The 27949-nt window shown below is 37.7% G+C and overlaps 1 pseudogene; it reads right to left on the reverse strand.

Annotated features, from left to right (window-relative positions):
* LOC130935304 (uncharacterized) overlaps positions 1-8988 on the reverse strand; it is a 41367-nt pseudogene extending 32379 nt beyond the window's left edge.
* Between the last annotated feature and the right edge of the window lie 18961 nt (positions 8989-27949).

Here is a 27949-nt window from a genome sequence, read left to right on the forward strand (position 1 = left end):
CTCTTTCTGCACCACCTCCTTCATGGCAGGATTTAGCCTCCTCTGTGGTTGAACCACTGGTTTGGCATTATCCTCCAACAGGATCTTGTGCATGCATCTAGCTGGGCTAATGCCCTTAAGATCACTTATGGACCACCCAAGAGCTGTCTTGTATGTCCTTAGCACTTTAATCAGTGCTTCCTCTTCCTGTGGATTTAAAGCAGAGCTTATAATCACTGGAAAAGTGTCACCCTCTCCTAGAAATGCATATTTCAGGGATGGTGGTAGTGGTTTGAGTTCAGGCTTGGGAGATTTTTCCTCCTTCTGAGGAATTTTCGAAAATTCCTTTGCCTCCTCTGGCTCTTCCTGGTCAGTTTGAGTATCCTTGAAGATGTCCTCAAGCTCTGATTCTAGGCTTTCAGCCATATTGATCTCTTCTACCAGAGAGTCAATAATGTCAGCGTCCATGCAGTCCTCTGGTGTGTCTGGATGCTGCATAGCTTTTACAGCATTCAACTTGAACTCATCCTCATTGACTCTCAAGGTTACTTCCCCCTTTTGTACATCAATGAGAGTTCGTCCAGTTGCTAGGAAAGGTCTTCCTAGAATGAGAGTTGCACTTTTGTGCTCCTCCATTTCCAGCACCACAAAGTCAGTTGGAAAGGCAAATGGCCCAACCTTGACAATCATGTCCTCTATTATGCCTGATGGGTGTTTAATGGAGCCATCAGCAAGTTGGAGGCATATCCTGGTTGGTTTGACTTCTCCAATCAACCCAAGCTTTCTGATAGTGGATGCAGGTATTAGATTGATGCTTGCTCCAAGATCACATAAAGCTGTCTTGGTGCAAGTGCCTTCTAATGTGCATGGTATCAGAAAGCTTCCAGGATCTTGAAGCTTTTCTGGTAAGCTTTTTAGAATGACTGCACTGCATTCTTCAGTGAGAAACACTTTTTCAGTTTCTCTCCAGTCCTTCTTATGACTTAAGATTTCCTTCATGAACTTAGCATAAGAAGGTATTTGCTCAAGTGCCTCTGCAAAAGGAATCTTTATTTCAAGAGTCCTTAAATAATCTGCAAAGCGGGCAAATTGCTTATCCTGTTCCGCTTTGCGGAGTTTCTGAGGATAAGGCATCTTGGCTTGATATTCTTCAACCTTAGATGCTGCAGGTTTATTCCTTACAGAAGTGGTCGAAGAAGCCTTGTTAGAGGGATTACTGTCAGCACTCTCAGGTGTCTGATTTTCCCTTGGCGTTTGGACGCCAGGAATGGGTGGAAAATGGGCGTTTAACGCCAACTTTTCCCCCTTTTCTGGCATTTGAACGCCAGAACTGGGCAAGGAATGGGCGTTTAACGCCAGCTTTCCTTCCCTCTCTGGCGTTTGAACGCCAATATTCCTCTCTGGGCTCTTACTGTCCTCAGAGGGATTTTGAACAGTGGTTTGGTTGTCCTCTGTCAATTGTTCCTTGTTTGACTTTTTGCTCTTTTGAGCAGTGTTATTCAAGGTCTTTCCACTCCTCAATTGAACTGCTTGGCACTCCTCTGTTATCTGTTTAGATATTTGCTGTTTTGCTTGATTCAACTGTAGTTCTATGCTCTTATTAGCAACTTTAGTTTCATGGAGCATCTCTTTAAGTTCTGCTAACTGTTCTGTCATCAGGAGCAATTGTTGATTAAGCTCCATTATCTGTTCTTGAGGATTAGAGTCAGTGACTACTGTCATGACTTCCTCTTCTGGAGAGAACTCATTGCTAGAATATAAGTATTGGTTTCTAGCAACAGTGTCTATAAGCTCTTGAGCTTCTTCAATTGTCTTCCTCATGTGTATAGATCCACCAGCTGAGTGGTCTAAAGACATCTGAGCTTTTTCTGTAAGCCCATAGTAGAAAATGTCTAACTGGACCCACTCTGAAAACATTTCAGAGGGACATTTTCTTAGCATACCTCTATACCTCTCCCAGGCATTATAAGGGATTCATGATCCTCTTGTTTAAAGCCTTGGATGTCCAGCCTTAGCTGTGTCATCCTCTTTGGAGGGTAAAAATGATTCAGGAATTTGTCTGACAACTGTTTCCATGTCTTTATGCTTGCTGTAGGTTGGTTATTTAACCACCTTTTAGCTTGATCTTTTACAGCAAATGGAAACAGTAATAGTCTGTAGACATCCTGATCTACCTCTTTATCATGTACTGTGTCAGCAATTTGTAAGAACTGTGCCAGAAACTCAGTAGGTTCTTCCTGTGGAAGACCGGAATACTGGCAATTTTGCTGCACTATGATAATGAGTTGAGGATTTAGCTCAAAGCTGCTTGCTTTGATGGGAGGTATACAGATGCTACTCCCATATGCAGCTGTAATGGGGTTAGCATAAGACCCCAGAGTCCTCTTGGACTGATTAATTCCACTTAAGTCCATAATGGACAAAAGGGAAATGAGAATGATTGCAAAGAGATAAATTTTGTTTATTTTTATATTTTTTTTTTGAATAACCGAAAAAAATTAAAATAAAAGGAGATAAAAATAAAAAAATTTCGAAAATAGAAAAGAAAATAAGATCAAAGCAAATTGAGAACTGAATCAATTAAGTAAGTAAAAAGATTTTGAAAACAGCAATTAAAAAGATATGATTGAAAAATTTTTATGAAAAAAGATCTGATTTTTAAAAAGAGGAAAGAGAAAAACACAAAAAGACACCAAACTTAAAATTTTAGAAAATCAAACACACAGTTTTCGAAAATTTTAAAGGAAAAACATAAAGAGGACACCAAACTTAGAATTTTTATGAATCAAAAAGGGACTAAGAACAAGAAAAATTCGAAAGTTAAAAGAAGAAAAACAAAAAGCATGCAATTGACACCAAACTTAGAATATGAAACTAGACTCAACTAAAAGACTCTAAACCAACAAAAACAAAACAGTCCTAATCTAAGCAACAAGATAAGCCGTCAGTTGTCCAAACTCGAACAATCCCCGGCAACGGCGCCAAAAACTTGGTGCACGAAATTGCAATAACACTTTTGCAATCCCGCACAACTAACCAGCAAGTGCACTGGGTCGTCCAAGTAATACCTTGCGTGAGCAAGGGTCGATCCCACGGAGATTGTCGGCTTGAAGCAAGCTATGGTTATCTTGTAAATCTTAGTCAGGATATCAGAAATTATCAGGATTGATTGTAAAAAGCAAAAGAACATGAAAAAGGTACTTGTTTTGCAGTAATGGAGAATAGGCTGAGGCTTTGGAGATGCTCCATCTTCCGAATCTCTGCTTTCCTACTGTCTTCTTCATCAAACACGCAAGTCTCCTTCCATGGCAAGCTCATGTAGGGTTTCACCGTTGTCAATGGCTACCTCCCATCCTCGCAGTGAAAGCTAATGCACGCACTCTGTCACAGTGCTGCCAATCACCGGTTTGGTTCCCTCCCCTACCGGAATAGAATCCCTCTTTTGCGTCTGTCACTAACGCCCAGTAGGTTACAGGTTTGAAGCATGTCACAGTCATTCAATCATTGAATCCTACTCAGAATACCACAGACAAGGTTTAGACCTTCCGGATTCTCTTGAATGCTGCCATCAGGTCCTGCCTATACCACGAAGATTCCGATTAAAGAACCCAAGAGATAACTACTTAATCTAAGATAGAACAGAGGTGGTTGTCAGGCACGTGTTCATAGTTGAGAATGATGATGATTGTCACGGATCATCACATTCATCCGGATTAAGAACAAGTGTTATCTTAGAATCGAAGCAAGCATGATTGAATAAGAAACAGTAGTAATTGCATTAATCCATCAAGACACAGCAGAGCTCCTCACCCCCAACCATGGGGTTTAGAAGCTCATACTGTGGAAAGAAACGTGTACAAAATGTTATGGGGTCATAAGGTTACGGATACAATGTCAAAAGATCCTATAAGTAGTAAAAGCTAGTATCCTAAGGTTTACAGAATTGAGTAAATGACAGAAAAATCCACTTCCGGGCCCACTTGGTGTGTGCTTGGGCTGAGCAATGAAGGAATTTCGTGTAGAGACCTTTTCTGGAGTTAAACGCCAGCTTTCATGCCAGTTTGGGCGTTTAACTCCAAATTTTATGCCAGTTCCGGCGTTTAACGCTGGAATTTCTGTAGGTGACTTTGAGCGCCGGTTTGGGCCATCAAATCTTGGGCAAAGTATAGACTATTATATATTGCTGGAAAGCCCAGGATGTCTACTTTCCAGTGCCGTTGAGAGCGCGCCAATTGGGCTTCTGTAGCTCCAGAAAATCCACTTCGAGTGCAGGGAGGTCAGAATCCAACAGCATCTGCAGTCCTTTTCAGTCTCTGGATCAGATTTTTGCTCAGGACCCTCAATTTCAGTCAGAAAATACCTGAAATCACAGAAAAACACACAAACTCGTAGTAAAGTCCAGAAAAGTGAATTTTAATTAAAAACTAATAAAAATATACTAAAAACTAACTAAAAGATACCAAAAACATACTAAAAACAATGCCAAAAAGCATACAAATTATCCGCTCATCAGTAATACCCTTGATTTGGCCGGTCATAGAAATTATGGGTAGCCGCCAAGGTGTTATCTTCTTGAACGCTTGGGCACTCATCCGTGTAGTGGGAGTAGCAAGAACAAATGCCACATACTTTTTGAGGAACCAATTGTTGGTTGTGTTGTTGAGGTGGTGGAGGGTGTTGTTGTTGTTGGTATGATTGAGGTTGTTGTGGTTGTTGTTGGTTCAATTGGAGTTGCCTCAAGATGGATGTCATCTCGCTCAAGGATTGAGTTAGAGCGGTGGTTTCACTACTAGTTGATACCTCATTTACGGTCCTTGGGCGGTTGACTCTTCGCCTCATATGTTGATTGGATTCGGCTAAATCAATGATAAGTTGCCATGCCTCCTCCGCTGTTTTATATTTGGACAAAGAACCATTGCTAGAGGTGTCCAAGAGAGTTCTATCTTGCTCTCGCATCCCTTGACATATGTATCCAAGCAATACTTGAGTGTCAAGCATGTGATTAGGGCATGCGTCTAGTAGCTTGCGAAACCGTTCCGAATACTCGTATAGTGGTTCCGTCTCACCTTGCACAATACAAGACATTTCCTTCCTTAGCCTATCCATCTTTTCCGGGGGCAAGAATTTATCCAAGAATCCTCTTCTAAGTAGGTCCCAATCGGAGGTGACTTCACTAGATAGAGTGTAGAACCATTCTTTGGCCTTGCCTCAAGAGAGAAAGGGAAAGCAAACAACCATATAGCAACTTCATCGGATCCTTCCCGTCTAGTAGTTGAGCATATGCGATGGAAGTCCTTGAGATGCCGAATAGGGTCTTGTGCGGGAAGCCCGTGAAACTTAGGTAGGAGGTTGATCAAAGCGGTCTTCAATTCAAAGTTTGCATTCAAGTTGGGGTGAGTTACATGAAGGGGTTGAAGGACATAATCCGGTGCACCCGCTTCCTTGATGGTAACTCTCCTCGGAGCATCCATGGTATTAGTACCTAAAACAAAGGAAGAATTGCTAGTGAGATTGATGGGAGTATGACTAATGCCTTCTTTGAGTGACGGTCCAATGTTCACTTTTAGTAAGGTGGTTGAGGTGGTGAAAATCTCTTCACCTTTCCCAAACTTTAGCCGCCTCCGAGCTTGTCTAATATGAAACAAAGTTCGTTCTATTTCCGGATCAAAAGGGACTAAGCTCGGATTCGGTTGTGAATGCGTCATGCAATGAAGGGGAAAGGAAATTCATGGTAACGATGAAGGGTTAGTCACTTGAACAATTTACAATGAAATGTAACTATGTACATTTATACACACTTATTCCAAACAATAACATGGCACACTAAGCAAATTCCCCGGCAACGGCGCCATTTTAATAAACGAAATTTTGCATGCCGAATTAGAATTCAAAGATGAATATGATCGTGAGTATAGTCTAATCGACACTTAAATCCCGTACCAAACAATCCTACAATCTATATCCGAGAGTACTAGTCTCCCGAGTCGTCCTCCCTTGGAATTGCCAAAGTGTGCATCTTATTGATTAGAAAGCCTTGTTAGGTTTCTTTGAAGGTTTAGCAAAGTAATGAGAAACAAACAATCAATCATTAAAAGACTTGGCTTAGGGTTGGCATTAGAAGTTCTATCCTTATAGTTCATTCAATGATGACAACAATGAGGCCTTGCCTCATTTAGTTATCCCCTAGGTAAAGAGGAAAGTCAAATGAAAATAATCAACTTGAGTCACAAGTCCTAGCTTCACCTCATGGGAATCTAGCTTTAGTGCACTCCAAGTCAATTAGCAATCCATAATTCCAAATCAACAATTGACACAACTATTCAACTTCTTCTAATGACCCAAACCCTATGCCAAGTAAGAAATTTCTACTCCATAACTAGTGTTGACATTTTATCAAACATTTGGTGAGCAAGAATGAAAGTCATAGTAAAATGAGAGAAAAGTAGAATTAAAAGTATTACAACACAAGGAACTAACAACAAGTATCAAAGAGCACAATGAAAACCAAATTCTCAAAGTATTGATGGAATCCAAAATTACAAAGTTGAATTCTAGATCTATGAGAATTGAGCAATTACAACTACTACTTGAAATTGGAGAAGAAAATCTATGACATGAACAAAGTGAAGTGAGAATTGTAATGGATCTCACCAAAGAGTGATTGAAAATTCAGAAATTGGATGAAGATGAACCCTAGTGAAAGCTTGGAATCTCTCTCTCCTTCTCCAAGAGTGTAACTAACTATCCCCCCAAAATATCTAAAAATCTAGAAAATGAACTAAAAGTCCTTAACCCTTGCTCCTTTGGTCCTCTTAAGCTTTTCCCGCCAAGGCATTTTCCAAAAATGGGATTCCCAACTACCTCCACGCCTAAGTCACGTGACTTCTTAAAAAATCATATTCGAACATCGGCGCGAACGCGCAAGGTACGCGCGCGCGCCACCGAGGCGTCTTGTAATGTGCGCGGAGGCGTGATGTGCGTGTGCGCGCCCATGAAGATCATGGCTTAGCCGCTACGTAAGCCGGCTCGTGGCTTGGCTCTTGGCTTCGACTTCTAGTTGCTCTACCCACGCGGACGCGTCAAGTGCGCGCACGCGCCCATGCTGAGACTTCCAAGGCTCAATTCTCATGCTCCCTTCCTTTGCACCCATCCTCCTTCTCTCTTCCGGTCTATCCCTTGCCCTATATTCTGAAATCACTTAACATACAGGTCACGGCATCGAATGGCATCAAGAGAAGATTAGAAATGTATCTATTTTAGTGCAAAACAAGCATGTTTTCATCTACGGGGCAAAACTAGGAAAGGAACACAAAATCTCTTATTTTCATATAGAAAGTGTGTGGAATCATTGATAAAACCCCTGAAATCAACACAAGATAAACCCTCAAAATGGGGTTTATCAGTATTCTCTCGTGACAATTCCGTCTGCATTTTCTCGTGGCAGTTCCGTCTGCGTTTCTTTCCAGCAGTTCTGTCTGCACTTCTTTTAGACAAGCGGCAGTTTCGTCTGCATTTCCTTCAGACAAGCGGCAGTTCCGCCTGCGCTTCCTTCAGACTAGCGGCAGTTTCGCCTGCGCTTCCTTCAGACTAGCGGCAGTTTCGTCTGCGCTTCCTTCCGGCAGTTTCGTCTGCACCTGTTTTATCCATTTATGCATTTTTTTCCTCTTTATTTTGTTGTTTTAAATAAGTTTCAAATTCAAGTTGTCACTTGAGTTTGAAGGGAGAATGTTAGAATATAATTATGATCAATTAGGATCAATTAGTATTATTTAGTATATCTGAATATTTGTTATAGGAAATTACGTCTTTATTATTACGATTCTCTTAGTACCTATAAATATCCTTTTATATTGTATCATTCTACACTACTTGAATAGACAACTTGAATACACTCAATAATACACAAATCATTTCTCTAGTTTAGTCTCTTGTTTCTAACAATATTAAAATAGGAGCTTTTGATTCGATATCATAACGTTGATTTCTTTAAAAATTGGAAAAATACTTTATCTTAAAAATAAACAAGCATAACTTTATATACAAGACTTTTTACATAAGTAGCTTACAAATATAATATACATATAAAACATACAACTCTTATCTCTCTTACAATATAATAATAATAAGGGTGAGGAAAAAATCTATAACATATATAAACAAACGAAAACAGCATATCTAAGTACCTAACTAAAACTCTGCAAGCTTCTTCGTCGATCTTGAAAAGATAAAGCTGTAAAGGGATGAGAACATCATTTTCGCTTGTTCTCAGTAGAGGTTTTTGAAGAATTGTTATTTGAAGAATTGTTATAAGATATTTTAAATAAAACTATTTTCAGTCGCAGCAAACATCAGTTCATTATCCAAATTTAAAACTTATATTTTTCTTATAAAACTTCACACAAAACTACACCCCATACGTTGCACCGCTTACTAAGAAACCATTTTAAGCAAACTTACCGCTGATCCAATCAATCCCGGCCTCTGCCCCAAATCAAATCAATCAACTCGGCCTCCGACCCAACTCAAAACAAATCACCGCTATAATCAATCCACCACCAATACCGCAAAATAGAAATCAATCACAAACACAAACAAATACAAGGCAAACATATTTTAAGAACAGTTACAGGAAGTATCACAGTTACCAGTTAAACAGAATTCATCAGATAGGCAAACCAAAATACTTAAGCACACCCAAATAAAGCAAACAAATGCAACATGATGTATGCCTGTCCTACGGTCGATGAGTCTCATCTGTCAGTTATGTAGTCAAACTCGACATTTCCAATAGCGAACTCTGGACAGAACACCAAACACGGAGTAAGTGGGACAATGCTGCAACTTTTACATCTTACCCGTGTACCCGGAGTAAGGGGACAATTTCACCCTTGCCACTTACCCAGGTGGTGTTACAGTTCTCAATTCGGAGCAAGCGGCAACAGAACTCAACCCTTGCATCTTACCCGGAGTCTCGAACTTTTTCGGAGTAAGTGGATAACACCACTGCATCTTACCTGACTTATTGACTTTTATCCGGAGCAAGTGGATAAGACTACTGCATCCTACCCGGAGTCACAACATATACCCAGAGCGAGTGGACAATGCCACCGCTTCTTAACCGGTCACATATATCACATTATCATTCAATTCATCTCTCAGTCAATTACAATTCATCAGTATCATCATTGTCATAATCATGTCTCATTCATTCTGACATTCTTCAAGCTAACTTCAAAACCGTTTTCAAATTTAAACTCTTTTCAAAAGACAAAGGACAACCATTTATTAGTTAAACCCCTCGGCAAGACCTCTAGACTTTAGGGGGTGACAAACCAATCTCGTTTCAGAACTAACTCATTTAAACTCAAACATAATTCACTCTTTTCTTAAATAAATCAAAATCAAGTAAAAAAAATTCTTCAATCCAAATTAACCAAAGTAAAACTTTTCAAAATTCTTCTAGAAATTTTGGCAGCACCTTCCCTAAAACTCGGACTTTGTCGCCCTTCTCGGGTCCCATCTAAACCATTTCTCAAACTCTTTTCAAACCATTTCCAAAATCAAGTTATTTTCATATATCAAACCATATCCAATTCTCAGAATAATTTTTGATAGACCAAACAAAGTCAACTCTAATCTTCTCAAATCATTCTATCATAATTCAGAAACCAATTTCAAGAAACCAGCCCAACAATAACCAACTCAACAAAACTAAATCAACAAATCAGAATAACCAGCATTCTCAATAATTCAATAAGATAAACAATATCTTTTCTCTCTCAACAATTGGCGATGACGACTTGGTATGGCGGCGGTCGAAGCTTAGCGACAACGGAGACAAGGTGCGGCAATTGTAGCTCCTCCCTTTCCTCTTCGAAGGATATAGGGCTCGTCGAAAAGGATTTATCAATAAGGGAGATAGGTTCGATTGACAAGACTTATCGAAGGAAGAAAGGCTATCGAAAGGAGAAGAATTGGCAAGTGAAGATCATTGATGGTAGTTAATATCATTCAAAGCACGGAAACAATTACCTAAGAATTAATGCACATGGAAAATACATTGGAATTTGATTGATCGAAGAGTCTTATAATAGCCAAAGATTGGAAGGAACAAGGGTCGAAATCTTATTTTAGAAAATACTCTCACACACTCATATCCCTAGCAAATTTCTGAGTCTACAAAGAGCTTCCTTTTCTTAGGGTTCATTTCATGTCTTTTACATTTACTTTACTTTGTTTATAATTTTTCCTTTTTCTGCAAATCTATTGCTTTATTTTAAAATTTTTAGTATTTGTATTTGAATTCAAATTCTGTTGATGAGCGGATAATTTATACGCTTTTTGACATTGCTTTTAGTATGTTTTTAGTATGTTTTAGTTAGTTTTTAGTATATTTTTATTAGTTTTTAGTTAAAATTCACTTTTCTGGACTTTACTATGAGTTTGTGTGTTTTTCTGTGATTTCAGATATTTTCTAGCTGAAATTGAGGGACCTGAGCAAAAATCTGATTCAGAGACTGAAAAGGACTGCAGATGCTGTTGGATTCTGACCTCCCTGCACTCGAAGTGGATTTTCTGGAGTTACAGAAGCCCAATTGGCGCGCTTTTAATGGCGTTGGAAAGTAGACATCCTGAGCTTTCCAGCAATGTATAATAGTTCATACTTTGCCTGAGATTTGATGGCCCAAACTGGCGTTCCAAATCAGCTCAAAACTGTCCGGCGTTAAACGCCGGAACTGGCACAAGAATGGGAGTTAAACGCCCAAACTGGCACAAAAGCTGGCGTTTAACTCCAAGAGAAGTCTCTACACGAAAATGTTTCAATACTCAGCCCAAGCACACACCAATTGGGCCCGGAAGTGGATTTTTATGTCATTTACTCATTTCTGTAAACCCTAGGCTACTAGTTCTCTACAAATAGGACCTTTTGCTATTGTATTTTCATCTTTAGATCTTTGAATCTTTGGATCATTTTCGATTTTGGTTCTTCTGGTTCCCTCTTTGGGGCAGAAGCCAATGATCACTTTTGTTCTTATGTATTTTTCAACGGTGGAGTTTCTACACACCATAGATTAAGGTGTGGAGCTCTGTGTACCTCGAGTATTAATGCAATTACTATTGTTCTTCTATTCAATTCAGCTTGTTCTTATTCCAAGATATTCATTCGCACTCAAGAACTTGATGAATGTTATGATTATGTGACGCTCATCATCATTCTCACTTATGAACGCGTGCCTGACAACCACTCCCATTCTACAAGCAAACAAGGCTTGAATGTTTATCTCTTGGATTTCTTAATCGGAATCTTCGTGGTATAAGCTAGAATTGATGGCGGTATTCAAGAGAATCTGGAAGGTCTAAACCTTGTCTGTGGTATTCTGAGTAGGATTCAATGATTGAATGACTGTGACGAGCTTCAAACTCCTGAAGGCTGGGCGTTAGTGACAGACGCAAAAGAATCAATGGATTCTATTCCAACCTGATTGAGAACCGACAGATGATTAGCCGTGCCGTGACAGAGTGCGTTGAATATTTTCACTGAGAGGACGGGACTGTAGCCACTGACAACGGTGATGCCCAACATACAGCTTGCCATGGAAAGGAGTAAGAAGGATTGGATGAAGACAGTAGGAAAGCAGAGAGACGGAAGGGACAAAGCATCTCCATACGCTTATCTGAAATTCTCACCAATGAATTACATAAGTATCTCTATCTTTATGCTTTATTCATATATCATTCATAACCATTTGAATCTGCCTGACTAAGATTTACAAGGTGACCATAGCTTGCTTCATACCAACAATCTCCGTGGGATCGACCCTTACTCGCGTAAGGTTTATTACTTGGACGACCCAGTGCACTTGCTGGTTAGTTGTGCGAAGTTTTGATAAAAAGTTGAGATTGCAATTGAGCGTACCATGTTGATAGCGCCATTGATGATCACAATTTCGTGCACCAAGTTTTTGGCGCCGTTGCCGGGGATTGTTGAGTTTGGGCAACTGACGGTTCATCTTGTTGCTTAGATTAGGTATTTTTCTTCAGAGTTCTTAAGAATGAATTCTAGTGTTTCAAGGTGATATTCTTATCATCACCAAAGCTGATTGATTCTTATCAATTTAGCTCTTGAATGTAATGTCCTGCTGAAGCTTGGCTAGCCATGTCTAATTTCTTTAGACTGAAGCTTTAGACTAACATTGCATGATTCCTGGAATTCTCATTAAGAATTTTGATATCTTTATTTTCTCTTCCACTTAATTTTCGAAAAACCCAAAAAAATTTACAAAATCATAAAAACAAAAAATATTGTATGTTTCTTGTTGAGTCTAGAGTCTCATGTTAAGTTTGGTGTCAATTGCATGTTTCTGTTCTTCTTGCATTCATTCATGTGTCTTAAGTGATCTTCAAGATGTTCTTGATGATTTCCTTGCTCTGATCTTTAAATTCTCTTATCTTGAGTATTTTTGTTGTTTGTCATATGTATTCTCATTTTGTTAGTGTCAGTAGTATACAAACTGCTAAGTTTGGTGTCTTGCATGCATTGTTATTTGAATTTAGTTGCATTTTGATTATTCCTCATCATTAAAAATAGTTTTCAATCATATCTTTTTGATTTCTAATTTCAAAATCTTTTTCAAAAATCACTTGATTTCTTTTCCACTCTTAGTTTTCGAAAATCAATTAAAGTTTTTCAAAATGTTTTTTCTATCTTTTACTTAATTTTCGAAAATTTCTTCCCCTCTTCTCACATCCTTCTATTTATGGACTAACACTATTCCTCAATGAACAATTCGAACTCCATCTCTTTTGATAAGTTCGAATTCTTCTACCTCTCCTTCTATTTTTCTTTTCCTCTGACACCTCAAGGAATCTCTATACTGTGACATAGAGGATTCCATATTTTCTTGTTCTATTCTCTTTCATATGAACAGGAGCAAAGACAAAAGCATTCTTGTTGAGGCTGACCCTGAACCTGAAAGGACCTTGAAGCGAAAGCTAAGAGAAGCTAAGGCACAACTCTCTGTAGAGGACCTAACAGAAATCTTCAAAGAAGAAGAACCTATGGCAACCGAAAACAACAACAATGCCAACAATGCAAGGAAGGTGCTGGGTGACTTTACTGCACCCACTCCCGACTTCTATGGGAGAAGCATCTCTATCTTTGCTATTGGAGCAAACAACTTTGAGCTTAAGCCTCAATTAGTTTCTCTAATGCAACAGAATTGCAAGTTCCATGGACTTCCATTGGAAGATCTTCATCAGTTTTTAGCTGAATTCTTGCAAATCTGTGACACTGTCAAGACTAATGGGGTTGACCCTGAGGTCTACAGAATTATGCTATTCCCTTTTGCTGTAAGAGACAGAGCTAGGATATGGTTGGACTCACAACCTAAAGAAAGCCTGAACTCTTGGGAAAAGCTAGTCAATTCCTTCTTGGCAAAGTTCTTTCTACCTCAAAAATTGAGTAAGCTTAGAGTGGAAGTCCAAACCTTCAGACAGAAGGAAGGAGAATCCCTCTATGAAGCTTGGGAAAGATACAAACAATTGATCAGAAAGTGTCCCTCTGACATGCTTTCTGAATGGAGCATCATAGGTATTTTCTATGATGGTCTGTCTGAACTGTCCAAGATGTCTTTGGATAGCTCTGCTGGAGGATCTCTTCATCTGAAGAAGACGCCTACAGAAGCTCAAGAACTAATTAAAATGGTTGCAAATAACCAATTCATGTACACTTCTGAAAGGAATCCTATGAACAATGGGACAAATCAGAAGAAAGGAGTTCTTGAGATTGATACTCTGAATGCCATATTGGCTCAGAACAAGATATTGACTCAGCAAGTCAATTTGATTTCTCAAAGTCTGTCTGAAATGCAAGCTGCACCAGGCAGTACTAAGGACGCTTCATCTGAAGAAGAAGCTTATGATCCTGAGAACCCTTCAATGGAAGAGGTGAATTACATGGGAGAACCCTATGGAAACACCTATAATTCTTCATGGAGAAATCATCCAAATCTCTCATGGAAGGATCAACAGAGACCTCAACAAGGTTTCAACAACAATAATGGTGGAAGAAACAGGTTTAGCAATGGCAAGCCTTTTCCATCATCTTCTCAGCAACAGACAGAGAGTTCTAAGCAGAACCACTCTGACTTAGCAACCATGGTCTCTGATCTAATCAAAACCACTCAAAGTTTTATGACTGAAACAAGGTCCTCCATTAGGAATTTGGAGGCACAAGTGGGATAGCTGAGCAAGAAAATTACTGAACTCCCTCCTAGTACTCTTCCAAGCAATACAGAAGAGAATTCGAAAGGAGAGTGTAAGGCCATCAACATGGCCAAACTTGGAGAGGAGGAAGAGGCAGTGAATGCCACTGAGGAAGACCTCAATGGATGTCCACTGACCTCCAATGAGTTCCCCAATGAGGAACCATGGAAATCTGAGGCTCACACTGAGACCATAGAGATTCCATTGGATTTACTTCTGCCATTCATGAGCTCTGATGAGTATTCTTTCTCTGAAGAGGATGAGTATGTCACTGAAGAGCAAGTTGCTAAATACCTTGGAGCAATTATGAAGCTAAATGACAAGTTATTTGGCAATGAGACTTGGGAGGATGAAGCTCCTTTGCTCACCAAAGAACTGGATGACTTGTCTAGGCAAAAATTACCTCAAAAGAGACAGGACCCTGGGAAGTTTTCAATACCTTGTACCATAGGCACCATGACCTTTAAGAAGGCTCTGTGTGACTTAAGATCAAGTGTAAACCTCATGCCTTTCTCTGTAATGGAGAAACTAGGGATCATTGAGGTGCAAGCTGCAAGAATCTCACTAGAGATGGCAGACAACTCAAGAAAACAAGCTTATGGACTTGTAGAGGATGTTTTGGTAAAGATTGAAGACCACTACATCCCTGCTGATTTCATAGTCCTAGAGACTGGAAAGTGCATGGATGAATCCATCATCCTTGGCAGACCCTTCCTAGCCACAGCAAAGGCTGTGATTGATGTGGACAGAGGAATATTGATCATTCAAGTGAATGAAGAATCCCTTGTGTTTAAAGCACAAGGATATCCCTCTGTCACCATGGAGAGGAAGCATGAAGAGCTTCTCTCAAAACAGAGTCAAACAGAGCCCCCACAGTCAAACTCTAAGTTTGGTGTTGGAAGGCCACAACCAACTTCTAAGTTTGGTGTTGAACCCCCACATTCAATCTCTAAGTTTGGTGTTGGGAGGTTCCAACATTGCTCTGAGCATTTGTGAGGCTCCATGAGAGCCCACTGTCAAGCTACTGACATTAAAGAAGCGCTTGTTGGGAGGCAACCCAATGTTATATTTAAATCTATTTCCCTTTGTTATTTTATGTTTTCTGTAGGTTGATGATCATGGGAAGTCACAAAATCAATTGAAAAAGCAAAAACAGAATGAAAAATAGAAAAAAAAAATAGCACACCCTGGAGGAAGACCTTGCTGGCGTTTAAACGCTAGTAAGGGCAGCAAATGGGCGTTTAACGCCTAGTCTGGCACCATTCTGGGCGTTTAACGCCAGAAAGGGGCACCAGATTGGCGTTAAACGCCAGAAAAGGGCAAGAAGTTGGCGTTAAACGCCAGAAATGGGCACCAGCCCGGCGTTTAACGCCAGAATTGGCATAGAGAGCATTTTTGCTCGCCACTTGGTGCAGGGATGACTTTTCCTTGACACCTCAGGATCTGTGGACCCCACAAGATCCCCACCTACCCCACCACCCTCTCTCTTCTTCTTTACCCATTCACCAATCACCTCAACACCTCTTCCCCAAAAATCCTTCACCTATCAAATCCCATCTTTCTCTTCACCACTCACATCCATCCTTCATAAAACCCCACCTACCTCACCATTCAAATTCAAACCACTTTCCCTCCCAAACCCACCCATTCATAACCGAACCCTACCCCTCTCTCCACCCCTATATAAACCCATCTTCACTCCTTCATTTTCACACAACCTAAACACTACTTCTCCCCCTTTGGCCGAACCACAAAGCCATCTCCATCTCCTCTATTTCTTCTTCTTCTACTCTCTTCTTTCTTCTTTTGCTCGAGGATGAGCAAACCTTTTAAGTTTGGTGTGGTAAAAGCATTGCTTTTTGTTTTTCCATAACTATTTATGGCATCCAAGGCCGGAGAAACCTCTAGAAAGAGGAAAGGGAAGGCAAAATCTTCCACCTCCGAGTCATGGGAGATGGAGAGATTCATCTCAAGGGTGCATCAAGACCACCTCTATAAAGTTGTGGCCAAGAAGAAGGTGATCCTCAATGTCCCTTTCAAACTAAAAAAGGGTCAACTTTGATCAAAGGTTGGACCAAGTCCTCATGGATACCACTAAGAAAAGGATGGAGCAAACAAGAGATCTCACTCATCATGAAATCCCTGAGATGCCTCAAGGGATGCACTTTCCTCCACAAAACTATTGGGAGCAAATCAACACCTCCCTAGGAGAATTGAGTTCCAACATGGGACAACTAAGGGTGGAGCACCAAGAACATTCCATTCTCCTCCATGAAATTAGAGAAGATTAAAGAATCATGAGAGAGGAGCAACAAAGGCAACGAAGAGACATTGAGGAGCTCAAGCACTCCATAAGATCTTCAAGAGAAAGAACAAGCCACCATCACTAAGGTGGACCCGTTCTTTAATCTCCTTGTCCTTCATTTTCCTGTTTTTCAAAAATCTATGCTTATGTTTATCTATGTTTGTGTCTTATGATCATTAGTGTCTTAGTGTCTATGCCTTAAAGTTATGAATGTCCTATGAATCCATCACCTTTCTTAAATGAAAAATGTTCTTAATTGAAAAAGAGAAGAATTGCATGAATTTTGAATTTTATAACAGATTAATTATTTTGATGTGGTGGCAATACTTTTGTTTTCTGAATGTATGCTTGAACAGTGCATATGTCTTTTGAATTTGTTGTTCATGAATGTTGGCTCTTGAAAGAATGATGAAAAAGGAGACATGTTACTGAGGATCTGAAAAATCATAAAAATGATTCTTGAAGCAAGAAAAAGCAGTGAATAAAAAAAAACGAAAAAAAAGCGAAAAAAGGGAAAAAGAAAAAGAAAAAGAAAAAGAAAAATAAAGTTGTGATCCAAGGGAAAAAGAGTGTGCTTAAGAACCCTAGACACCTCTAATTGGGGACTCTAGCAAAGCTGAGTCAGAATCTGAAAAGGTTCACCCAATTGTGTCTGTGGCATGTATGTATCCGGTGGTAATACTGGAAGACAGAGTGCTTTGGGCCACGGCCAAGACTCATAAAGTAGCTGTGTTCAAGAATCATCATACTTAACTAGGAGAATCAATAACACGATCTGGATTCTGAGTTCCTATAGAAGGCAATCATTCTGAATTTCAAAGGATAGAGTGAGATGCCAAAACTATTCAGAGGCAAAAAGCTAAAAGCCCCGCTCATCTAATTAATACTGATCTTCATAGATGTTTTTGGAATTCATTGCATATTCTCTTCTTTTTATCTTATTTGATTTTCAGTTGCTTGGGGACAAGCAACAATTTAAGTTTGGTGTTGTGATGAGCGGATAATTTATACGCTTTTTGGCATTGTTTTTAGTATGTTTTAGTTAGTTTTTAGTATATTTTTATTAGTTTTTAGTTAAAATTCACTTTTCTGGACTTTACTATGAGTTTGTGTGTTTTTCTGTGATTTCAGGTATTTTCTAGCTGAAATTGAGGGACCTGAGCAAAAATCTGATTCAGAGACTGAAAAGGACTGCAGATGCTGTTGGATTCTGACCTCCCTGCACTCGAAGTGGATTTTCTGGAGCTACAGAAGCCCAATTGGCGCGCTCTCAATGGCGTTGGAAAGTAGACATCCTGAGCTTTCCATCAATGTATAATAGTTCATACTTTGTCCGAGATTTGATGGCCCAAACTGGCGTTCTAAATCAGCTCAAAACTGTCCGGCGTTAAACGCCGGAACTGGCACAAGAATGGGAATTAAACGCCCAAACTGGCACAAAAGCTGGCGTTTAACTCCAAGAGAAGTCTCTACACAAAAATGCTTCAATACTCAGCCCAAGCACACACCAAGTGGGCCTGGAAGTGGATTTTTATGTCATTTACTCATTTCTGTAAACCCTAGGCTACTAGTTCTCTACAAATAGGACCTTTTGCTATTGTATTTTCATCTTTAGATCTTTGAATCTTTGGATCATTTTCGATCTTGGTTCTTCTGATTCCCTCTTTGGGGCCGAAGCCAATGATCACTTTTGTTCTTATGTATTTTTCAACGGTGGAGTTTCTACACACCATAGATTAAGGTGTGGAGCTCTGCTGTACCTCGAGTATTAATGCAATTACTATTGTTCTTCTATTCAATTCAGCTTGTTCTTATTCCAAGATATTCATTCGCACTCAAGAACTTGATGAATGTGATGATTATGTGACGCTCATCATCATTCTCACTTATGAACGCGTGCCTGACAACCACTCCCGTTCTACAAGCAAACAAGGCTTGAATGTTTATCTCTTGGATTTCTTAATCGGAATCTTCGTGGTATAAGCTAGAATTGATGGCGGTATTCAAGAGAATCCGGAAGGTCTAAACCTTGTCTGTGGTATTCTGAGTAGGATTCAATGATTGAATGACTGTGACGAGCTTCAAACTCCTGAAGGCTGGGCATTAGTGACAGACGCAAAAGAATCAATGGATTCTATTCCAACCTGATTGAGAACCGACAAATGATTAGCTGTGCCGTGACAGGGTGCGTTGAACATTTTCACTGAGAGGACGGGACTGTAGCCACTGACAACGGTGATGCCCAACATACAGCTTGCCATGGAAAGGAGTAAGAAGGATTGGATGAAGACAGTAGGAAAGCAGAGAGACGGAAGGGACAAAGCATCTCCATACGCTTATCTGAAATTCTCACCAATGAATTACATAAGTATCTCTATCTTTATGCTTTATTCATATATCATTCATAACCATTTGAATCTGCCTAACTAAGATTTACAAGGTGACCATAGCTTGCTTCATACCAACAATCTCCGTGGGATCGACCTTTACTCGCGTAAGGTTTATTACTTGGATGACCCAGTGCACTTGCTGGTTAGTTGTGCGAAGTTGTGATAAAGAGTTGAGATTGCAATTGAGCCTACCATGTTGATGGCGCCATTGATGATCACAATTTCGTGCACCATCTGTCAATTTGGTCAAAGGCAATTTATTATTTTCTTTAAATTAAATGTTATTGCTTTCATTTTCAGCCATTTTATTTTCTAAAATTATTTTCTTTACATTTCATATTTTTCTTTGTTATTCTAATCAAGTAAAAGGATCTTTAATGCACTTTTGAAAATTGGTACCTACAAGAGGAGTAGGTTTTACTCCCAGATCACTAGATATCGAACCAACCTAGATTTGTTAAAAATCTGCATAACAAATTAGCACATCTGGTGGGACAGTTTTAAAAATTAAGTGTGTCAAAAGTTTCTGTAATGATCTAGTGTATGCAACTTAGAAGTGAAAGAATTATATATATGGTTGAAAAAGTTTCTAATACTAATGGTGAGTCATCTGTAAATGATAATATTTTTATAGTTGCACAAACTTTGGTAGAGAAAACATCGCATTCAAAAGGTAGTATGTTAGGAGAGAATGCGACGGTTACTAATCCCTCAGTTGGGAATAGTAGGCGGAATCCATGCCCACGAATTGCTCTGACACAAAAACAATCGCCATTAATCATTGTTTGGCCCCCTTATGGGCTTCATTCGGGTTATACTCCACCAATGGGTGGTTATGCTCATCCAATTTGATTTGGAAATACATCAGGAGTAATTAACAATCCAATACCTCCATTATATCTTGATTTTACTCATGATTATCAAGTGGGTTCCACATCGAATGGTCCTGGCTCGATGGCTACCGTTCGACAGCATGTTGATGAAAGTCATCATGACTTGGTCAATTTATTGACTTAGCAAATGACTACCATTTTGAACTTTATGATGGCTGATCATGAGTCAAAGTTAGAGCGTCTTGCTAGACAAGTTGAGCGGATTGCTCGAATTGTTGATTACGATGAAGGTGATAAGCAAAATGTGCGTGTAAATCTAGAGGATGTGATGAACATGTCCATAAATAGGAATGATGATATGCACCTTGGGGAAGATATTCCTCGAGTAGTTTGATGAGATCAAAATGCAGATGAAGTGTTGGCTCGAATTCGAGTCAATTAACATGGTGAGCAATACCAAGTTACTAGAATTGTTAAGGATGTGCTTAACAGAGTCGGATTCAACATAAGTTTTATGAATTGATCATACTTTGTCTTTGCCCTTCCTACTATTGTATAAGTAGCAGAGGTGCCTAAGGGTGTAAAAAATCCTAAGATAATAACATAGTTTGCAGGAGACGTTGGTGAATCGACTACTAAGCATATTGCTCGATATATGGTCGAATTGGGAAATCTAGCAATTGATAAAAACTCGAAAATGAAATTTTTTCCTTCTTCTTTAACGAAGAATGCATTTACTTGATTTTCTATTATTAGACCTAGTTAACTTATAACTTGGGTACAATTGGAGAATGCTTTTCTTTTCCAATTTTATAAAGAGGAATTGAATGTAACAGTCACTGACGTGATGGCTTTGAAGCGTGATGATGGAGAATCAATTGATGACTTCATGATTCGTTTTAAAAATGTTCGAAATCGGTGATATGTGGCCCTTCTTGAAAGCGAAGCGGTAAAAATAGCAAGTATGGGGTTAGATTTTTACATGCGTCAAAAGTTGCTCAATATTCATATATCTGACCTGGCTCATTTGGCTGAAAGAGTTCGTCAAGTGAAAATTCTTCGAAAGGAGAAAGAAAGATTTAAAAGTGAGAAAAGGCTAAAAATAAACCCTTTTCGCGAAAAGAAAAGATTTCATATATCAAAATAGAATCCTTAAATGAGGAATCTGATTTTGAATTTCTTGAAGTTGATTTGGCTGAATTAAAGAAAGGTCCACCTTATGTTCATTCTTTACTTAAAAAAAATCACAAGTGTTGATAAGTCTAATGATACAAAGTATAAGAGTGGAAAGAAGTACAGCTTCGATATTTCAAAATCAGATCAGATATTTGATATGTTGCTTAGAGATAAACAATTGGATTTGTCGGAAGGCAAGACATTGATTTCGATAAAAGATTTAAAGGAGAACCCTATTGTAAATTTCATCAAGTAACTAGCCATTCGATTAATAATTATATCCGTTTCAGGGACTTGATTCAAAAGCAATTAAGGAGGGAAGATTGAAGTTCGATGATGGCAAAAAGATATGAAAGTTGATTCTGATCCTTTCGATGCAGATGCAAATTTTGGCAGAGCCCTTTTTAGAAAGCAACATGGTTGGTTTTACTTATGAATTTAATACTGCCTTGAGGGATTTCGAAACCAATGTTCAAGCAGTGTATCGAGGTGTTAGTGAAGGATTGTTGGGGTTTCTTATGCAACAAAAATTAAAGAATCGAGATGTGTCTTTGTGCCCTCGGTGTAATACTGTGTTTGATGCCGACACTGCGGCTATATTTGAGAAAGAAAGAATGAAAAAAGAATAGCTCATAAGGAGGAACAAATTCGTCAGAGGCAACTTCCTCGACATCAAGAAGGACAAAGTTCTTGAGTTTCTCAAAGGAAATTTTCCCCATCGATGAGTCGTTCGCAAGTCTTAGGTGTGCAATGGATAAGAAATTGTCAAGAGTTTTGTAATCGAGATGCGCAGTATATGCGTAATCCTCAAAGGGGTCATCGAGGTTTTAATCGAGGTCGTTATCCATATCCTCGAGGAATAACTAGAGGAAATCGAGGTGGTAGCTATGGACGATAGATGGTGCAAAAGGAATTATCGAATTCCAAAAATATGGGGGCAACTGCTTCCGTTCATTCTCGAATATTTTTTCATCTGATTGAGAAACTGTTCCTAAAGGGACTCCTTCACCAGCTAAATCTGAAAAAGGCAAGGCTGTTGTTGTAGCTCCAGTTGATGATAAAGAAAAGGATGTTGACTTGGACGAATAATATTTCAATGAAGGAGATGAGGAAATGGTGAGCACCATCTCGATTATACCAACTGAGTACTTGGGGGAATATAAAGGGAAACCGAATGAGGATTATGATGGGAAAGACGAAGAGACTTTTGCTTTTATTTGTTTAGAGGACGAATTGGAATATTTCTCAACCGAAAAGCAAAAGTCACACCTTCGACCATTGCATGTTGCTGCTTACATGAGTGGTATTTGTGTTAACAAAGTTTTGGTTGATGGAGGGGCAGCAATTAGTTTGTTGCCAGAACGGATGTTGATTAAGGTAGGAAAGAATTCTGATGACCTGATCCTTACTAATATTTTTGTAACTGATTATAGCGATATATTGACCCCTGCGAAAGGGTTAGCGACTCTCCAAGTGTAGGTGGGGTCTTCGTATCGAAACACTGTCTTTGTGGTTGTATCTTCAAAGGCTCGTTATACTGCCTTGCTTGGACGAGATTGGATCCATGGTGTTGCAGCTGTACCTTCGACCGTGAATCAGAGCATTCTTCTTTGGAATGGTGAAGAAAAATCTGAAGTGATAAAAGCAGATTCGATATTTTATGCGGAGCAGATACATGCCGATTTTAAGGTGTATAATAAAAAACTGAAACCTCTTAATGTCGACAGGACGTTTAATTCTTATTAATGTGAATGTTATTTTCTAACTTCAGATGGACTTAATGTGAAGCTTCGTCAGCCAACACTTGATTTTCCTCCTACTGGGTGGGAGTAATTGTTCTTAAAAGATAATAGTTCGAGCATATTTTGTCATGGCCAAAGAGCAAGATGTCTCAATAGTTCTTAAGTAATTTTAATTCCACAGAAAATTTTTCTTTTGCTAGAAGTGATTCTTCTAATGAAGTTGAATCACATAGGAGTTTCAATTCAGTTTTTTTTCAATTCCTAGTACATATTCAACTCCTAAGGTCGAATCTAGGCGTAATTTAGGTTCTAATTGTATTTCCATTCTTAGGATTAGTGTTATTAACCAGTCTTTCATCGATGTATCTCAAAATGTTTGTATTGAAAATGATTCGATACTAAGTGTCCGTACGATGAAGCGGCTAATTAGCGTAAAAGAATGACGTAGCTGGGGGAGGGGTAGGTCCCCCTCCCTTTAACTGTACTCGTCGAGTAGGCCTTTTGTTTAGGCCCTTGTGTTTGGAAGCATCCGCCAACTATCCAGACCTTCACTAGGGAATGACTTCGCGAGAGGTAGGTTAGCTCGGGCGGGTCAGGGACCTGCCGGGTTCGGAAGTAGGTTGGGTGGACCTCCGGTCCTTATTGGGCTGGGCCAGAACACCCTGCAACTGGCCAATTAACCGAAGGGCGATTTCCTTCGATAATTTTGGGGCCTCACTTGGTATATACATATATTGATTTATACTCTCTACAGATACTATATAATTGGCTAGAGTGCATTGAAATTGAATTGAAAATACTAGGGAATTGTTCAGTGAAAGGGCATAAGAGCTCAAGCATTAAATTCTTCTTGAAAAAGTGATATTCCTCCTTAAAGGCCCTTATTGTCACAGGTCTAGCATTAGTTTCTGCTACATGATTAGCTACAAATGATTTTGTTGTGCCATTCAACCTCATCATTGCTTATGCAGTAGCAAAGTAGTATTTCTGTTTAAAAATGAAAACAACAAAAGTACTTATCATGTCAACAATAATTCAGTTCCTCCTAAGTCTATGGTATAAATGGCACTAGAAAAAGCATGTCATTATTTGAAATTTCTAGTTTTAGAGCATTTTAAGAATTGCATGTAAGAAAAGAATCAAAAGAAGACAAAAAAAATTATTATAGCTTAACATGTACGTGAGACTTAGATTTACAAGAATATCAACATCCTAACAAAAGGAACATGGGAAAAAAATAAAATGGTGATATTTTGCTACTGTTGAAAGTGCTGATATAATTGAAATTGAAACATCTAAATTAACACACTTATGCTGTATTTGCTTCATCAACCAATTAGAAAAGGCACTTGTTACTACTAAGCTAAACATGAACAATTCAGGTTTAATGACTACTATTGCAAATAAATCCAATGCCTAAATACACAAACAAACAAATAGCACACTAACATACAGAAGACTCCTTCCCCATTTTGTTACAGAAAACATAGTTCATCATGTTTGAATTCATACAAAATATTAGTATTTGAACAATCAAAACTGACTCAATAAACATGTTTAAAAAAATTCTGACTCCTTATACTATTGTTTAAGAGAAATTTTTTTTGGATTATGTGATTATGTCACATCATGACAATAAGTAGAATAACAAATTTTTTATTCGATTAAATTTTAACAATAGGTTAAAGAAGAAGTACCTAAGAATTCCTCAATTTTTCTTTTAATTTTAACATAATAATTACCTAATTATCAAGCAAGAACACGCACAAAACAAACTACCAATCAAAACATGCAATTAATTTACCTTAACACTATTCAGCTGTAAGCAACACAAAATCTACAAAGAAACCTAATTAAATTTTTGAAAAATAAAAAAAATTTCCAACCACACTTTGACAACACGAAATCCTCAACTTAAGCTTCCTCACTCTGAATTCGTCGTTGTCTTCATCGTCGCAGTTCAATCTAGAACCGCACCTTGGCAACACAAAGAAGTTATCGAGCGGGAACGAAGTTGAAGCGAATCCAACAAAGAAATTGAACTCCTCACCGTTACGCACAACTTTGCAGTGGCAGAAGAAGAAACACGAAGGCGAAGAAAACAAGTGCAGAAGCAATAAATCTTCCTTCTAGAATGCAGGGCACGGTGGTTGTACAAATCCAAATCGGCATTGACTCGATGCTAGTGGAGCTTGCATGAATTTGGAAAAAAATATTGCTAGGGTTTGGTTTTAATGGAGAAGGGACTCTGCTATGGTTTAATTTTCTGATGAAATAGGAAGGAAAAATCTGAAGAGGAAGGATTAGGGTTAGGGTTAGGTTAGTAAAAGTAATTTAATCCTTTTATTTTATTATACACACTTCATCTCCATTGGAACTAGTGAATTGCCCCGTGCGATGCACGGGTATGGTAAGTTTAATAATATTCATTATGAAAGTGTTTTTATGTTATTAACATATATATGAGTGTTTTATAATAAATTGGATCGCTAATTAAAAATATTTAAATCACTTTAATTTTTTATAACATTGAAAGAGTATATATATGACTTTTTTAGTACAACAATTCAGACGAAAAAATTTCATACTTTTACATAAAGCAATACATAATACATATAGAAATTAACAATTTTCGTAGAACATAAATATTTAAAAAATACATGTTAAATAAAATTTAAAATTATACATAATCAACAGATATTTTGAAAAATTTCTGTATAAACCACGTTGATTGTTGTATCTTTTGATCTGGCAGAATTATTCTCAATTAATACTGGTAACCTAGATTTTGATGTTACTCTTAAAAGAGCAACATAAATTTAGTTTGTACATAAAAGGAAGATAATTATTTTGGATGAATATTCTTCATAAAATTCGAACCAAACTGTAAACCAAACACCTCTAGTTAACGTGATTAAAAATATAAAAAACACGTACCATTTGAAATACTTGCAAGTGGCCTATGTAAATCACTATTAGCATGTAAGCTGTTGTGGGTAGTGCGTGTTAATTTTCTTTGTCTGCTAGGATCTTCAGATGCTTGATCAAGAGAAAGATTTATCTGATAAATGGATGAATCTATTGCACCTGCTGGGAGTGAGTTAGATGGCTGATGATCTAAAGATGTTGCTGGTCTTATAACAGGGAGCAATGGGTCCAGGGCAGTAGCTAGTTTTAATTTTTTTAACGCAAAATAAAATATTTTGTTAACACATAATCAAAAAATTATTTAACAGATACAACATTTAAAATAACTAAAATTAAAAGATTATGTAAATATTGAACTAACCAGGGAGTGGGTCAGCATCCATGCTTGGTTGAGTGCTGCATCTATTTTTTTTCTTCATGATTAGTCTTCTCCTTATTCTTGCTAACTTGGGGCTAATCTTATAGTCTGTGAATTTCATTGCAAGGTGAACTTCACAAAAAGGTTAAAAAATGAAAGTTTTGAGATAACATGAAGTGAACAATGAAAAATGGAGCAAAATTTTATAAGTCTATCTTTCTTTTTATGAGTTGCAATACTTATTCTATATACATCTTATTTTATATACAACTGAATTCAAAATACAATGATTATTGATGCTTTTATTTGCATATGAAGTCAAGAAAAAATGGTTTAGTTATGTAAAGTGTAACCATAGAAATGTAGATAAAAAACATAACAAATGAATTAAAATACATGACTGAAAGAACTACACCAAATTCACTCTTATCTATGAATCTAAGAAAATACTTTATAGCAAATGCATGAAATGAATCCTATTATAATGATTATGCATGCAGGTTTTTTTAATCACAGCTTTATGCATACGTGTATTGTAAAGAATTTCAAAAATAATTAACACTGCATAATATGTTATAGTATTATACTATTCATTATTGTAAAGCTATAAATTTACTAAAGTAGCAACAAATCTCTATTGGCCGTTATTTACTCATTAGAAATTATTTATTAGATAATTGAATTAGTGAACAAAAGCTAATTACAAATGAGTTGTTATATGTTGAAGTTTTTGTATTTATTGCCGATGATGAATAGTAATATTTTTAGACGGTAGAAGCAAAAATGTTGCGTAATATAATATTAGAATTTGTTTTTAAATTCCTTTTTAACATTTTGGTTAATATATTGAAAACATAGTAATTAAAAATATAAGAAATGGAACTAACACAAATATAATACGTAGATTTATATATACAAAATTAATACAATTGTGTCCACATTAACGTTGATTTGTTATAAATCTATAGAAATTTGAAGAAAAATAATGATGGAAAAATTAGAATTAATTGATTGATAAGAACTAAGTACATTTCTTCATGACTAATTAAGATAAAACATAAATAAACTGAAAATATAACATAGGCAAGTAACTTGATGAACCATTTGTTTCAAACAGGAAACTCCTTTAGTGCAGAATACGAACAAACTTCCATGGCATGGTTTAATAAGTGACTTAACAAAAAATTGATTTAATGTGAACAAAGTTGCTACTAAAGAAATTACATCTTATACTAAGCCACATAATTCAAATTTTCAAAACCTCAGCAAACATAATAGTCTCATCTGAAGAGGACACTTTGAATCTTAATATGCTTTCATGACGAAGAAGGTTGCAATTTGCAAAAGCTCTCCAACCCTTGTTGATAATTGCTTTACAGAAACCATTCAAAAGAGTCCATCGCAGTCCCATGTGGTATGAAAAAACCCTCTTCTTGAACCACATGAACGTAATCATGTCTTGAGGAGAATGCATGGAGTACAAAATCAGGATGCAAAACCTTTGTGAAGAAATTAACAATGAGAAATATTAAATAAATTATACTAATATTAATAATAATTTATAGAAATAACAAGATTAATTAGAATAACATAAATATTAATAATAAGCAATAGAAATTGTAGGAAAAAATTCAATTGTAATTACTAGTGAGCCGTATTCAATCTCATGGTTGGTTACAAAACATATGTAGGAGTATGTATAGGTCTTCATAATACATTTACTTGGTAAGAACTTGATGAATGATGGAGCATTGAATCCGACAGAACTAAATGGATGATTAGGCAAGTGGACAAATTCTTCATTTCAAGAAACATTTAAAAGGTCATGAAACTTAATACGGAGATAGGAATTTTTTGGTTGTTCACCATTGTTCAGAAAATGGGAATTAGTAACATTGTTTTCTTTCACATTCTAGTTCATTGACGCCATTATCACCACATTTTATCTGTAAAATAGAATTTATCTTTGCTAT

The sequence above is a fragment of the Arachis stenosperma genome, chromosome 1 (genome assembly GCF_014773155.1).
Source record: "Arachis stenosperma cultivar V10309 chromosome 1, arast.V10309.gnm1.PFL2, whole genome shotgun sequence".
In the NCBI taxonomy this organism is placed as follows: Eukaryota; Viridiplantae; Streptophyta; class Magnoliopsida; order Fabales; family Fabaceae; genus Arachis; species Arachis stenosperma.